General features: G+C 40.5%; 1 protein-coding gene and 1 long non-coding RNA gene across 4 annotated transcripts in view; one reads left to right on the forward strand and one right to left on the reverse strand.

Annotated features, from left to right (window-relative positions):
- Window positions 1-15,251, reverse strand: part of FKBP1B (FKBP prolyl isomerase 1B) — a 44,047-nt gene that overhangs the window by 16,481 nt on the left and 12,315 nt on the right. The window lies entirely within an intron of this gene.
- On the forward strand, window positions 1,389-15,197 carry LOC111927442 (uncharacterized). The gene is made up of 3 exons (XR_002863584.2): window positions 1,389-9,855; window positions 14,108-14,187; window positions 14,956-15,197. It is a non-coding gene; the product is annotated as an uncharacterized LOC111927442 (long non-coding RNA).

Consider the following 15,251-nt stretch of genomic DNA (forward strand, 5'->3'; position numbering starts at 1 on the left):
TATCTGGCCAAAAATAATCATTCACCCAGACACCTGTGCATTCTACATTGCTTTTAAAAATAATTGAACAGATCTTCCCTGACCAGGTGACATGGCTCACTCTGCAATGCATAAAATCTAACATTATGGAACATGTAAACATTCAATTCATTTAAGATGCTTTTTTCTCATTTTGGACAGGGAAAAAAGAATGCTTTTGGGGGGAAAAAAAAAAAAAGGCTGTTTTGGGTACCATTTTAATGCTTACACACAGATCTGCTGATTTACTGGCTGCCTGCACAGGGAGTTTCAGTGATCCTGCTCACAAGGGCAGCAATCACCCAGGATACTGGGTCTTTGGAAATCATTCAGCAGACTTTTAAGTATTCTGGCTGTTTGTGTCATAAAACACTTGCCAAGAAAAAAGGAAATAAAATGGAAAATTGCAGCTATTATAATATTTACTGTATCAAAAGTCTAAGACAGCTGTAACAATTCTGGTAATTCAATTATTGATCTATGCATATTTCTGTAATTTTTGTGTGCTTTCCCTTCTCAGTCACAAGACAATCTGCCTTGCCTGTGTACTGTGTGCCCTGGTGTTTGCCTTCTAGCAGGAGTATTAAATATTGTTTTCTGTCCTCATGGAGGCTCACTTTTCTACTTGCTGTTCACAGCCTTCTTGGAGAGGTGATCACACGTTTCAAAGCCCAGTAGGGTTGCTCTTCAGCAGCCAACTCCCCAAGAAAAAAACAACCTGCATATAAATTTTTGCACAGCTTACAAATAACCCCATGAGCCCTTCTGTGATCTGCCCTTAGTACTAAGGTGCCTTCCAAAACATGAACAGCTTTTCCTGCAAAAATCTGAGCATCCGACTCTGGAGATTATGACACCAGACTCCTAGACAGCAAATCTCAAATTAACATTTTGCTAAACAGTTTCACAAATACATCTTCCAACAGTGTTTCCCAAGGGTTTAAAAGAAAGTAGCATGATTCAAAAAAAAAGAAAAGGTGTTTTATAAACCACATACATTTGGATTGCAATACTGCATTAAGCAGAGAAGTAATTTTTGGAGCAAAGAGAAGAGTCTGCTTCTGTTCAGGTGTAGTATTTTTCTACCTCTCTTACATCAGATTATGTGTTTAATACAGGTACAGTGCACCCTGCAAGCAGTCAGAACTCTATCAGTGTTTAGTTGCATCTCTTTTCCCAAATTCCTTTGTAGGACAATGAAACCTAAATATTGGTGCATTGCAGATTGTCATTTTTAGCTGCTGCAATACCCTGTCTTGTTTTGGTCCCTACTGCCAGATTACATCATCTTTTAGCAACTTCTTCAGTGGAACAGCTAATGCTGCTTTTCCCAGGATATTGTTGACTAGAAATCCAACAATAGCGTATTTTCTTTTTTATTTTTATTTTTTTTAAGTCTTCCCGTTTGCAAGTAAGACTGGAAGGATGCGAAGGATGAAGAAATTACAGAATCGTATCAGCAAGGAAGATCACAGGGGTCCCTGTGATCCCATGCAGTAATGCACTTACTGTTGTAGTGCAGCCTGAAGGTGGATCATATCTACATCCAACAAACACATGAGCAGAAGCAATTCTTCAGAGCTGGTGTATGTGTGAATACATACAATTTTATTTTCTCACATCAGCTTGAGTTTTGTGTCATGTTCTCTGCCTAGTAATCTAATAATGTCTGGAGGTAAAGCCCTAGCAGTGAAAAAAACCCAAACAACCAAACAACAAAATATAGAAAGGTCATTTGCCATGCTGCAAAGACAATTCCTGCTGCAAATGTTTCACAGGCTGAGAGCATGACATCTGGCTGTCATGTAACACAGAGTTATAAGACAAAACACATTTGTCTTAGCCTCGAAGTTTGAATTTTAGGGATGCACTGTGCATGTTCAAATCAAATACCAAACTTCCTCTGGGTCAGCTCCAAGATCTCTGTTGACTCTTGGTATTGCTTTAATAGAAAGGGGAGGAAGATTTAAACTACAGATTTTTGTTGGGGTTTTTGGTTTTGTTTTGTTTTGTTTTTTTAATGCTTTGGACAGCCATTAAAAGGATACAGAGTTTCACACACGACAGGAAGCTGACAGTGAACATTTCTAGTTATGGCACAATTATGTCTTTACTCTAAGGCAGACAGACTCCATCTGAGTGACTGGGAGAACATGTTATCTTATCCCTAATTGGTTTAACAGTCCATAGAACCTTTTTAGGCCAGTGCCCAGATATGATCTTTATTGTGGTGATAGTGCTACTGACTGAGTGCCTTGGGCCATGCCTCCCTTTGGTTGCTTACATGTCAACCATTCTGGCTCAGAAGAGAACACAAATCAGTCTCACCTGTATTTTTAAGGTTACAGGAACATGTAACTGTTGTTCTGATCTTGTTCAGAGCAGCTTCACATCCTGTTGGCTCTGCTAAAGTGTTACAGAATGCAAAGCAGGGGCTCTGCTTTTTTATCTGCTTCAGAAGCCTTTGTGGAGATTAGGAAGTGTTGCTCTGCTCTCTCCCACCTTGCTATCTGGACACAGAAGTTCTATGCCACCTTGCTATCTGGACACAAGAGGTCAGGTTTCAAGCTGGGGTAAATCAATTGAACCTCAAAAAGGTCAATAGAGCAATGTGAGCTGAGGAGAAATTCTCACCGAGCCATTCCAGAGATATGACACTTGGGATACAGGGTTTTCCCACCATACAGTCTGCTGTAGATATTTTCTACTCTCCTACACAATTTCCCCAGCTCCCTAGATAGTCTATTTAATTTTTTGCTATTTTTTTTTTCCCTCACTCACTGTGTTTAAAGACAATTTGCCTTCCTGGAAGCCAGAAAATAAATACATTCTAAACCTTGCACCACAAAGATTTTCTAATATGGAATTATTCTGCTAGACCCAGGACTAATGAACCTTGGTGGGATTACAAAAGATACAGTGAGAATATCTGCCCACAACTCATTCTCAACAGTAAGAAACATTTTCTTCATTTGTCCTGGTACCAGGACAATGGTAGTACCAAGAGTCTACTGAGAGGGTAGGAAGGAGAAATTATAAAGCTTCTCTCAGTGTCCTTGCACATACACTTTAAAAGGACCAGAACACAAAACAGATCTTTGTGGTTTAATTTGTGTGAAGAAAAAAATATATGTGTATGAGACACAAAAATAGTTTGGTTTCAACACTTTTTACGGCATCAGCAGAACATAAAAAAATTAGTGTGTTGGCTGAGCACAGAATAAAGTGAACATGTTTCATTACCTTAATATAATTGCTGCATTTTATTTTGTTTTATCACAAATTCAAAGAAAATTGAGTCAGGTTTATTTTGGCTGGGTTTGCTGCCTTGGTGTGATGGCTAAATATAGGTAAATCAAACCAGAGCTCCCTACTCAAGTTTGACCCTATTAATAGAAATACGCATGACCCCGAGACACTCCTACATTGGTTAGTCTGAGTCAGGGCAGACTCCCTGACTCATCCAAATATCATTCCTCATTTTGGGTAACAGTGGCATGGATCCTACAGGAGGGGCAGTAAGTGATACTTGTATTAACACCTTCATTTTTGGAGATTCAATGTGACTGCTACAGGCAGCTTGGGGAAGGAAGGCAATGAGTAAATAAATCAAACTTTGGCTTGTATGGAGAGACAGCCATCCTTCCCCCTGTGGGTGGGAAAAATATGGAGGAACAAATTAGATAGTGGGTACAAAAGGAACAAAACCCCTCTATCCTGCTGTTTACTTGCACTTGCACATGCCATTAAATATGTATGCCTTGGGGGAATGCCAACCTGCCCCCAGGAAAATCTGGTCCATCTCGAGGAGTCATCATTTACTACTGAAAAAAAAAGGAGCAGGGGTAGTGAGAGGCTAAGATGATCAGGTTTAACTTCCACTGGCCCGAATCCAAATATGCAAGCAAAGGCTTAAGAGAACTTTCTACTGATGTCTCTGTGCCAACAATAGATGTGGACAGGACAAATATTTACAGACCAAAAGTGGAGGGAGACTAAATGGGGGAGCCAGACTCTGCCTGAAGTGCTTATTATAGCACTTAGGCCGTGGTGGCGGCTCCGGCCCGAGGTGAGTGCAGGCCACAGACGGGACAGGACGGGCTGGCTCAACGCAAGATGTGTGTGCACACATCCTGTGCCATGCTCAGCTCCCTCTCCCTGGGGTATCAACAGCAGCAGTCACACTTTCCATTCTACAGAATATTCACCTCGCTCTGAAGTGAGCCCAGGCAAGGCTGCCCGGGCACTAAAACACGCTCAAAACAAACAAAATGGTCCTGGAGACCCGGTGGAGGTGTTGACTCTCATTCTCTATGCCCTGAATGCTCTCTTTTTGCATCTCTCTGAGGCCACCTCACTCGATAAGCATCTCTCCTCAATACGTAAATGTGTCATAACATTAGAGGAAAATGAGTTATCAAATGGATAATTTGGCTGAGAGATACCGCTCACTTTATTTACTGTTGAAAACATAAAGTAAATATCATAGTACTACATGTGTGTATCTGTGTCCCTTCCTCCTCTTTGTTGTGCATCTTCCTCAGCTGTCTGAGAATGAGTTTCTCTTAATCCATTTTTTGCACAGTTAAGCACAATGGAGCTCTTGACTGATACTACAATACAAATATAATCAAATTCTCCTTTCTCTATTCCAGGAAACAATGACAATGCTATTAAAAAACCCCAACTCTATAGTAGTGGGGAGGACATTTGAGAGCAAAACTTTGTCCAAAATCATCTGCATTGAAAGTAACCAAATAACCATTAAAATGGTTGTTTGGTTGTGATAACTGGCCAGCTCATTCCTTATTTTTCCAGAGCTAAATGCGTCACTCACCCTGGACAGCATTTTATCACTGTGAATAAATTCAATCTGTAGATCTCCCCAAATTTCCCTTCCTGAATATTTCTGTCTGAAGCCTAAGAACTGCCACTGGCTGATCACTGCAGGACAGATCTTTAGAAAACAGAACTGTGAAATAAACAGCCATATCCTGAAGCATCTGATTACAGGGCTATAACTGCATTATTTTCAACCATTTCAAAAGCAGTTAGTCCCCTTCCTCCTACACACCCATGTTTACTGGAATAACTGGAAGTACTTTCAGAGATGCATGGAAAAATACAGAAATTGTCTGAAAAAGCAGTTATGTAATACAGGAGTAAACATAGCTCTCCAGCTGAATGTTAAATAGTGAACTATCTTCTGCTTCTCGGTCACTTTGAGCTTTAATGCCTTAATGTCCTGATGTCTAAGGCATGCCCAGGTGTAAAAATAAGTAATTTTCTATTTATCTTTTCTCCTAAGAAAATAAAATCAATAATGGAACTCCACAAATGTCACAAACTGCAGCAACATGCAGCTTTCAAGAAGCAGATGAACATTCTTCCTATGTAGCCCTAAGGAGACCCATAAAGCAAACACTACCCTGTGTCCTCATAGATAAAAAACTTTTTACCTGCTGTGACTCTCACATTGCATTGCAGAGTAGCAGGAGGTTGTTCCTTGCAGCTACCCTACCATGCCCATCAAATTCCTTGCTTTTTCTCCCTCTGGCCTGTACATGCCAGAAATTAACATAGGCATGTCTCGACGGTCTGCAGGCGCTAAATCATGCATGGGACATTCTTGTCATCAGGTTCTCAGTCTGCCCAAAGTAAGATTAAATAGAAGACGAGATACACTGCCCCACGAGGCCAGTAGCAAGCTTTGGGATTGGCTCCATGCTGAGACTTGCAAGCTGAGTGAATGCTCTGCTGCACAGCCTGGATGCTGCTCCATGAGCACTTTGCGTGGTGCCGCCAGGAAGCAGCTCCCCAGCGCTGCGTGTGTGTGTGGTATTGCTACTGCCAAGACAAATGTAATCACTCTCAGTCTAATCCTAAAACCTTTCATTTTTTTCCTTCTGTTTTGAGCTCTGCTTCTGTTCTCCAGTCAGAAATCTCTAAGCAGGCGCTGACCTGTCTGATCCCAGCTGGGGTCTGAGCCAACATGGATTAGCACCAGTGGAGAGCTACAAAATCATGGCTGGGGCATGTCAAGGTCATGGATGTTTCCTCAGCTGAAATTGCTCTCTCTCTCTCCTTTGCAGCCACGTATCTTCAACCTAACTTTGCAGCTTAGAGAGCTATCTATGCTCTAAGACTTTGGGTATTTCCATTGCATGCCGGGGTCATCCAAAGGCTGCCCTCTGGATCAGACTCACTCTGTATTCAGACAGTGAAACTCAAGTGCAACTCCGGGCACAGCCCAAGGGACCCTGTCTAAGCCTGTCTGGTAGTTCAATCCGCTGCCAGGCCCCGGGCACATGGCAGGGACAGTCAGCAGCGTGCCTCGGGGCAAGCCTGTGATCAGGAGCCATGGCTCTCACACCTTCCTGCTCACAGCCCTTGTCAGATGTAATGTAGACACAGCCTGGGGTGCTGGAGAATGAGAACGTGCTTGTCTCCAACCCAGGAGAGCCTCTCGAGCCAGAGGCTGAACACGCCACATCTCCTACACCTGGGAGTATCACACTCATGTATCAGAAGGCAGTCAACATCTTTTCAACATCTTTATTAAATAAACTAGTAAGTACTTAAAATTGCAAGCCAAATGGGACCAATATTCATTTAATGTGACCAGACCTGTCTCCATGATTCATAACATCAAGAAGTCCAGCAAAAGCTGAGAAACACACAGTGTCTGCTGCAGAGTCACTCACACAATCTCCTTTAAACTGAAAATGTACACAAAATGCAGTAGGTAATAACCAGATTAAAAATGTCACACCAACCAGGATGGCAGAATGTAATATCTGGTCTCATAAACACTTTCTATTATATAAAAATGTTAGTTGAAAATACAAATTTATCCAAACACCTCTGCAATGCTCACATCAACACACCCATGTCAGAAACATAACACTAGTGACAAGTGGCAGTTTTTATAATCATAGAATCATTCAAGATGGAAAAGACTTCTAAGATCATCAAGTCCAACCATTAACTTAACACTGCCAAGCATTTTTTTGTATGTAAATAAAATACAAAGGGAAGATATTTGAAGATAATTAGGTGTCTAAATATGCAGTAGTCATCATATGTAGTAATAGTTATCATAATGTGGGCATTTTGAATGCACCTGGGCATCAAACTCCTTTGATTTCAACAAAATTATTTTAAAAACTGTTCAAGTCTAAGTATTTTCTTACATTTTCCGCAGACATGAAGTGTAACTATCACAAAGTTACAGTAATTACCATCAGTTCAAAGCCTACATATCTCTTATAAAAGTTTAACTTCCTAAGCTGTTCAAAAACATCTCAGACATTTAATGCTAAAAAAAAAAATGCTTAAAAAAAATTCCTAAAATTGAGAAAATGGACAAGTCAGAACATTGCAAAGTTCATAATGTCCACACAGTAATAAACATGTACATTTATTATCCAGTATGAAGAACTTGCATTGCAGCACAGCAGAAAGCTGTAATTTTGATACTGAAATTTCATATTGTTCTTCTCAGCTTTGGTGTATAGATACTGGGTAGTGAAATATATCAGTTGATGTGTGTGTTAATGAGATGTTTATTCATGCTTGTATTTTGATGGAGTATTCATAAATACCAATTCTGAGTCAGCTTTGACCTGGCAATCCCCATGGAACAGACTGACATCCTACTTGACTGAACTTGCTCACAAGGCACATCCATCCTTTCAAACCTGAATGTATTTCTGCCCTTGTCAACCTGCTATCTCGTTATCTCAGTGTTCACTCACAAAAGAAATGATGAATCATGAACACTGGGGTACAGGGAACCAAATTCAATAAAATTAACCTCATTATGTCAGTTGTGAGTAGCATGATGAAAATCTCTGAGGGTTACTCCAAGACAAGAAAAGTTGTGTTCTATTGAAAATAATGATGAACAGATACTTAGAGAAAAATCAGCAAAATCAGGGCTACAGGTGAATTTGCATTTGAGAGGTTTTGCTTTGTGACATTGACAGATGAGAATTGTGACATCTTTCACAAAGGTTTTTTTTGTGTATTTGGTTTGATCACTAGGTCTAGAAAATACACAAAGTAGGTAGCATTTTATACTTAAACTGAATAACGCTGTTACAAAATCAACTGAAAAGTCTTACACTCAAACTATCCATGGAACGAGGCTGTATTCTACCAGTAACAACAGGCCATCCATGTTATTTCTTGTAATGTCTATGATGCAGGCCTGCACTGGGGAAGGATCAAAGTGCTCAGTATCACCATGCACAGACTGCACCACTGCCACCTGCAGTGCCCAGGAATGTGCAGGCAGTCCCAGGATGCTGCTGTGTCCACACAGCCCCAGCCATGTACCAGTCCTCTCTATGTAGTCAGACCACTACAGATCATCCAGTGACCCCAGAATTTGTCCCCAAACCACCTCCAGTGTCAGCAGGACTTAAAAATCAAGGCAAACTTCTCTGTGATGTACACAGGGTATTTCTAGGCAGGATCATTTTCTTTTACAATCAATCTGTAGGGGATATTTCCATGTTCTTGCTAGTGTGGCTATTTTTATTTTTCCCATACACAGATGTCCTTGAGGTATGCTAAAAGTCCAAACTGTGAACAGTGTTTGCCAACACAATACAGTTCTGATGTGTGTGTTTGTGACACAGAGAACCTCATAACCACGTGCCCTGTGGACAGGAACACATAGCAGGATAAGAGTCAAAAAGCCCTGCTGCAAAACAGGGCAGAGCTGACAGTGGGCCAGGGCTTCAAATGGCCAATGTCCACTCCTGAGGAGAACAGCTGCTGCAGAAACTTGCTTTGCCTGTACTACATTGATAAGGCAGTGTTTTCCAGGAGTCAATCAAATAAAGTTTTTCAAGAAGACCAAAGTAGTAGGATGTCAATTAAATGAGACGTGATGATTGCAATGGGATTTATGCAGTATTTGTTAGCCTGAGCAGCATGATGGCTTGTCAATCTTCCTGAGCTGCAGATGTTTCTGTGTGTTGCAGATTCCCTTGGAAAGACTCCCTTCTTGTAGGTGTTGCTGTCTTCCACTGGGCATGTCTAGTACTTACTGTTTTTTATAGAAAGAGCCATTACAGCTGTCTGGTCCCAGCTCCAATCCCAGGTTTCTGCCCAGTAATCCCCACATCAAAGACATACCTTGAAGTCAAACACCCATCTGTTTCAATGAAGCTATTTTGGTTTTCATATAAATAAGCACTGTCTAATAGAAATTGTATCAACCAAAGTGGTCTAAAACCATAATTAAGTCCTCTGGCTAAACACGGAAAATTACTCTGAAACACTAACTTGCATTCTATAATTGACCAAGCATTTTTTTAATATCCCTTTAATAAATTTCAGTTACTTTTCTGAGAAGTGACCAGTTCTAAGGATATCCAGTGCAAGCTGGTGATCAGAATGCAAGTGGATGTAAATGGTTCCAGAGCTGTACCAGCCCATTCTTCACAGTAGGCAGTATCTTTTGCAAAATGCTAACTGTCCTCTGGTGTCAGTGAATTCCACCCATGGGAGGGCACATTTTGGTGGTGCCAAGCATTAGGACAAGAGGCAACAGGCAGAATCTGATGCACAGAAAGTTCCATCTGCATGTGAGGAAGAACTTCTTTCCTGTGCCGTCACTGAGCACTGGAACACACTGTCCAGAGAGCCTGTGGAGTCTCCATCACTGGAGATATTCCAGAAATGTCTGAATGCAATCCTGTGCCATGTGCTCTGGGATGCCCCTGCTTGAGCAGGGAAGTTGGAATCAGATGACCCACTGCAGTCCCTTTCAGCCTGTCCCATTCTGTGATTTACCTGACCATGACCCAGAAGCTGGAAAATCAGGTAACGTTTTGATTGACACCATTTTGTAGTTGTCATTCATAACTATACAGGAAAAGGTATCAAATATCTGGAAACACAAAAAATGAAATGCAAAAGAGGAAAAGTAACTGGCATGATCAAACCTAAGGAAGCAAATGAGTTCAAGTTCAAACATTGTTATGGGAGAAGTTGGACAAATTAACAGCCCAGTCCTAAGAACCATAAATCTAGGAAGGATGTGAAGCCTCTGGGACCAAGCTACACAAGGAAAAGACTATTGAGCAAGAATGCAACCAAAGCTTCCAAAATACATGACAAAACTACTAATTAATGCACCTATATGCCAGAAGTGATCCTTGCAATTTCTTCTTCTGACTTCCTACTTTCAAGGAGGCTGCAGGATTTTCACTAAGTAATTCTTGGTTGAATTAGAGCTGATTTAAACATTTCTCAGGGAGATGAAGAGATTGCAGTTGTTGATTGTTGCTTATTTATAAGTCAGTATCTCTATAAATCAGTATAAATCAGTTTATTTATAAATCAGTATCACCTTATTTTAAAGTGAATTTGCAAAATTTCACTTTCCAGACAAGATACCTTTATGTCTCTTGGTGAACTAAGAAATCAATTCAATTATCTTATCAATTGTTTATTCCCCATGTAAGTAGCAAACCATACCTTAACCCCTGCTGAATAAATTTGGCATTTGATATTCAGAAAGGTCTTCCAGCACTTCTACCATCCTCATGTCTCTTTCCAGCATTGTAGACTACAGAACTGAGCACACTGTTTTTGAAATATCTGTGTGAGACCTCTGGCCCTCCTCTCTTCTCCTCAGTGCTCCTGTTCATATATTCAGGGATTGCAGCCAGCTTTGTGGCAAAAGAATAGCTCGGAGCATATGCTCAGTTGATAACCAACCACCACTCCCCAAGTCTGTTTCAAAGCCACTGCTTCACGTGACAAAGTGCTCCTATCTGTAAGCACAGGAGTCACTCTCTGCTCTTCCACCTTCAAGTTTGTAAAGAGTTTTATAGCAACTGAAACACATTAATTACTTGTTACAATATTACATAGTGATCCCTCTTACTGTGTATATCAATGACCTATGGGATAAGAATATTTATTCAGGATGTATTTGTTAATTTTTATCACCTTGATATCTTTGTCTACTGATAAAAATATCACAGTGGGCCTGACACCAGTCCACCTTACAGTCTACTGGCAAGTCCTCTATTCAGTAAGTCAATTTTAGATGCACTGGCATTAATTTTTTGTATCTTTTTAAGTTTCATAGTCAGGGTGTCATGAATTCCTTGCAGACCATGATGGAAAACCTCATGATTCTCTGTAAACATTATTCAGCAATCCACATACCTACTCCTTGAGGGCCAGCTTGACAAGATTTTCTATTGATGACCCCAAAATTGTCTGTCAGTGTTTAAAAGACATTGGGATGATGTCTTTAATATTACGCCATAATTTTTGGTCAGCTGAGAAGGGATCAGGCAGTTGGGCCAGGTGATAGTTGCAGGTCCCTTCCAATTGAAATAGTCTATTCCATTTCTATGACATCCTAAATCAGAATTTTGTTAGTATTACTCACCAAAAACACAGATGAGAAAGACAACCTGAACAAGGTACAACACAACATAAAATATTTCAGAACTGTAATACTGACACAAAACAAGAGTCAGAATTTATTTTAAAATGTTTTGAATACTAAAAACCCATACTCACTTTGACCTGAACTTTTTTACATTATAATCTAAAGTCTTTATACTTATACTGTATTTTTATTATGGCACACATACACCTGTATTAGAGATATCTTCCTTGAATACACCTAAAAACAGGAAAACAAATTGTAAAAATCCACCCTAATCCATTTTAAATGTGTAAGTGTTGATCCCATATTTAAGCTAATACCATAATCTGTTGTATAAAATATGCATCACAGTTTAAAAAATATATGGTATGCTGGGGTTTTTTTTCTAAGTTGTTTCCCCAGCTGTCTGGCAAACAGCAGGGAGAAAAGCATCCATGGGTTGTGGCCTCTCCCCATAAAAAAGTTATAAGTACCTTCCTCATATGAGAAGCCTGTCATCACTCAGCTTGGCCCAAAGAAGCATTTCTAAATTAGCAAATGCTGCTTCACAAGGAGCAGTAAAAGGAAGGTTCAGCAAAACCATTTTTTTGACTTTTAAATCCAAGAGCCATGAATCTTTTGCAGGGGAAAAACCAGTCCCATCATCCTGTACAGCACTGTCACTACTTCAGTGTCAGATGGGTTCTTCAAATCCTTCACCCCAGTAGTGCCTGTGACATTCAAGTTGATATCTTCATCAGGATCTAATGTAGTTCTGATGAATCCTGCTAAGTGACAGGTTTACACAGGTCATGCTCAAAAGTTACCTTGGCTAGTGACAGTGATTCATTTTCTGATAAGAAGCTAATTATAAAGGTTTGAAATTTGCAAATGCTCAGCAGAAGGGCAACAGTACTTCCTTTAAACAAAGTCATGCACACTATATTAGCAAATACATTTATAACAACCATTCCTTCCCCATGTATAGACCCTTGTCTGCCCATTCAAAGTAAAATGTTCTCATTGTGCACCACAATTTCAGCTCTGGAATTATTGTCCACCCACCACTAAATAACTGTGCACCAAAAATGTTCTTTAGTGCCAAGTTTCAAGAAGGAAATATTTTGTATGCACAGTAAGAGACCAACAGGAGGGTGCAGTGGAAGGGCACGTTGGGGACATTAATTTATTCACAGGGTGCCACACAGCGTCCGTCTTCTCTCGGATGGCAGGCTCCTTGATGTCAAACCCAGAGAACACTTTGCATTTGTCTGACTTTTATCAGTTGACACCCTCTTGGCCTGTATTGTACACCAGGTTCTCAAGGGAAAAAGAAGAGCTAAGATAAGTATTGCCCTAGTGCCCCCTGCATTTTCAACACAGCTACTTGTCCACAAGACATACAGAAGTGTCCAAAACCTCAAGTGAATGTGGCAGGCACTGAAGACAGAGCTATTCTTATCTCACTGCCCTCTATAAACACAATGGCCAACCACGTCCCTTACAACCTCCTACTGCTGTCAGCATCTAAATGCTTTGTAGCCTCCAAATGGGCCAGTCCTACAGTGACAGACTGAATAATAGAAAGATTACAGGTTGTGTAACTCCATTACAGTATGGAGGTGCTTTGCAAACAGTCAATGTTTCTTTTCACACTCCTGCAGGGAAAAATCCCAGCCCAAGATTTTATTGCTCTTTTGCTGTAAGGCAAATCATTTCTCAGCTCTCCATCCCCTCTGGCCCTCATGTTTATAGCTCCACACTCTCTCAGGTCCAGCCTACCTTGTTTCCTATTGTTTTCCCAAATGCTTTAGAAACCTTTGAAGAAGAGGGGCTTTGAATGTGCTATGATAGCAAGTCCTAGGAAAGCACTTCAGAAATGGTTCTGCAGTTTTCAGAAATCAATGTACTGCAAGCTTTAGTTACTTTATTGAAATACGGTGAATCATTACAATCAAGTCCCCTATTCTTTACAGCAGGGAAGGACTGTGCCCTTATTGTTTACAATGCTTATGTAACCAATCAAATCAAGATTGGTTAGAGAAAGACAGAAAACCTAATAAAAACTAAAGTACATCGTGATTTTCCATCATTTATCTTAATTTAAATAGCTTGTTCTCAAAAGGTAAGCACTTTTTTGATGTCTGGAAAAAAAATAAACAGCTCTTCTATAGAGTTGGAATAGCCTATATATAAAATATATAGGTGGGTAATGCAATATGTAAGTAGATAGGTCAATATAATAGATTAGGAATTTAAAACCCCATGAATTTTTAGCCTCAACTTTTCTAGAGGCTCACTTTGTGCCCTGGACACCGCATTTCCCTTCTGAATGTCCCTGTCTTTTAAAGAGGAGTAAACAAAAAAAAAGCCTTTCCTTTTCCAAAGCAATTTATGAATGAAGTGAGTAGCTCATTGATCAGATTCAGCTTTCTAAGTTGTCCACAGGGGACTAATGATGGCAGTTCTTTATGACTGTATCAACTCTGAATTTGCGTTTGATTCATATGCATTTAAAACTCCCACACCCTCAGCCAGAGATTGCAAAGAATATTGAAAATGAGATGAGCTTTATAAATGGTTTCACAAAGAACAAGTCTTAATGGCACAGGTAAGGATCGTTTTGTAATAAGGCATTTCCACCCTGTTCCAATGACTTTTCACCATCCCCTCTTATAATTACAGGCCCTGGAAGTCCTCAGTGTTAGCCTTAAAAGGTCAGGACTCGAGTTCCAGGCAGGAAAAAGTAGGATGTGACAAAACAGGTACAGTCAGATGATAGCCCTCAGCTGTGCTGTGCAGAAGCACTGCCCACTGACCTAAGCAAGCACCTGAACCTGTCCCTGCTATTTATTTGACTGAAGATGAGGGGCAAATCATGGCAGAAGAAATTCAAATGACAGAATAAACTGAAAGCTACCAGTGGGGCTGTCTGTGTTCTCCAAAAACTCCCCTGAGAGAGTGGGACAGACATAGCCTTAGTTTTCCAGAGCTGCTGCCAGCTGGCTACTGTGAGCTGCAAGGGTGTGGGGAGCTAGTCACCCAGGCAGAGTGACAGAGGCAGCTCCTGCCCTCATCAGTGGAGAGACACTGCCAGAGAGTGACCTCGAGCACAAGCCAAGGTCAGGTGTTCCAGCATGACACTGCAGGAAAGTGTTCATCCCTGTGAATGGCCTGTGCAGCCCTACAGGGAAAGATTTGGAGGCACTGGTGCATGGACAGCTGGACATGACCCATTAATGTGCATTTTCAGCCCAGAAACCAACCATGCTCTGATCGTGTATATATATATATATAAAATAGATGTTGGCAGCCGCCTATGAATTTCAGACTCAGATCCTCAATCTTCAAAACAGAATCTGTGGGAAAGGCTTCTTCACCAAAATTACAGCTTTTACAAATAAAGTAATTTATTTCAGTGCTTCAGGCTGAAAATTGTACATTCCAGTCTGAAAATGGCAACGCTTGATGACAATGCCTCAGGAACTGGTCCACTGTGTGACTCACCTTCTATTTTCTTTTATGTATTCTAGATATGGCTACATTGCACTTCCAAAATATGAAGTCCTCCTGTCTTCTTGAAAATCCCTGCTTGGAGCAAAACCAGAAACTTATCCACAGAAGAGAGCAAAAATATTTAAGTTCCCATAAAACTGCAATCCCTAGATAGTGTAATTTCTGAACAACTACATGTCTGGTTTGTGCTTGGGGTTTTTTTTTTTTCCCTAACACTGTAAAAAATTTCAACACAAAGCTGCTACTTTCAAAGCTGCAACAGCAGCAACTTCAACAGGTTAGGAAGCAGGAAAATATGTTTTCACTTTGGTCA

The sequence above is a fragment of the Cyanistes caeruleus genome, chromosome 2 (assembly GCF_971803275.1).
Source record: "Cyanistes caeruleus chromosome 2, bCyaCae1.hap1.1, whole genome shotgun sequence".
Classification (NCBI taxonomy): Eukaryota; Metazoa; Chordata; class Aves; order Passeriformes; family Paridae; genus Cyanistes; species Cyanistes caeruleus.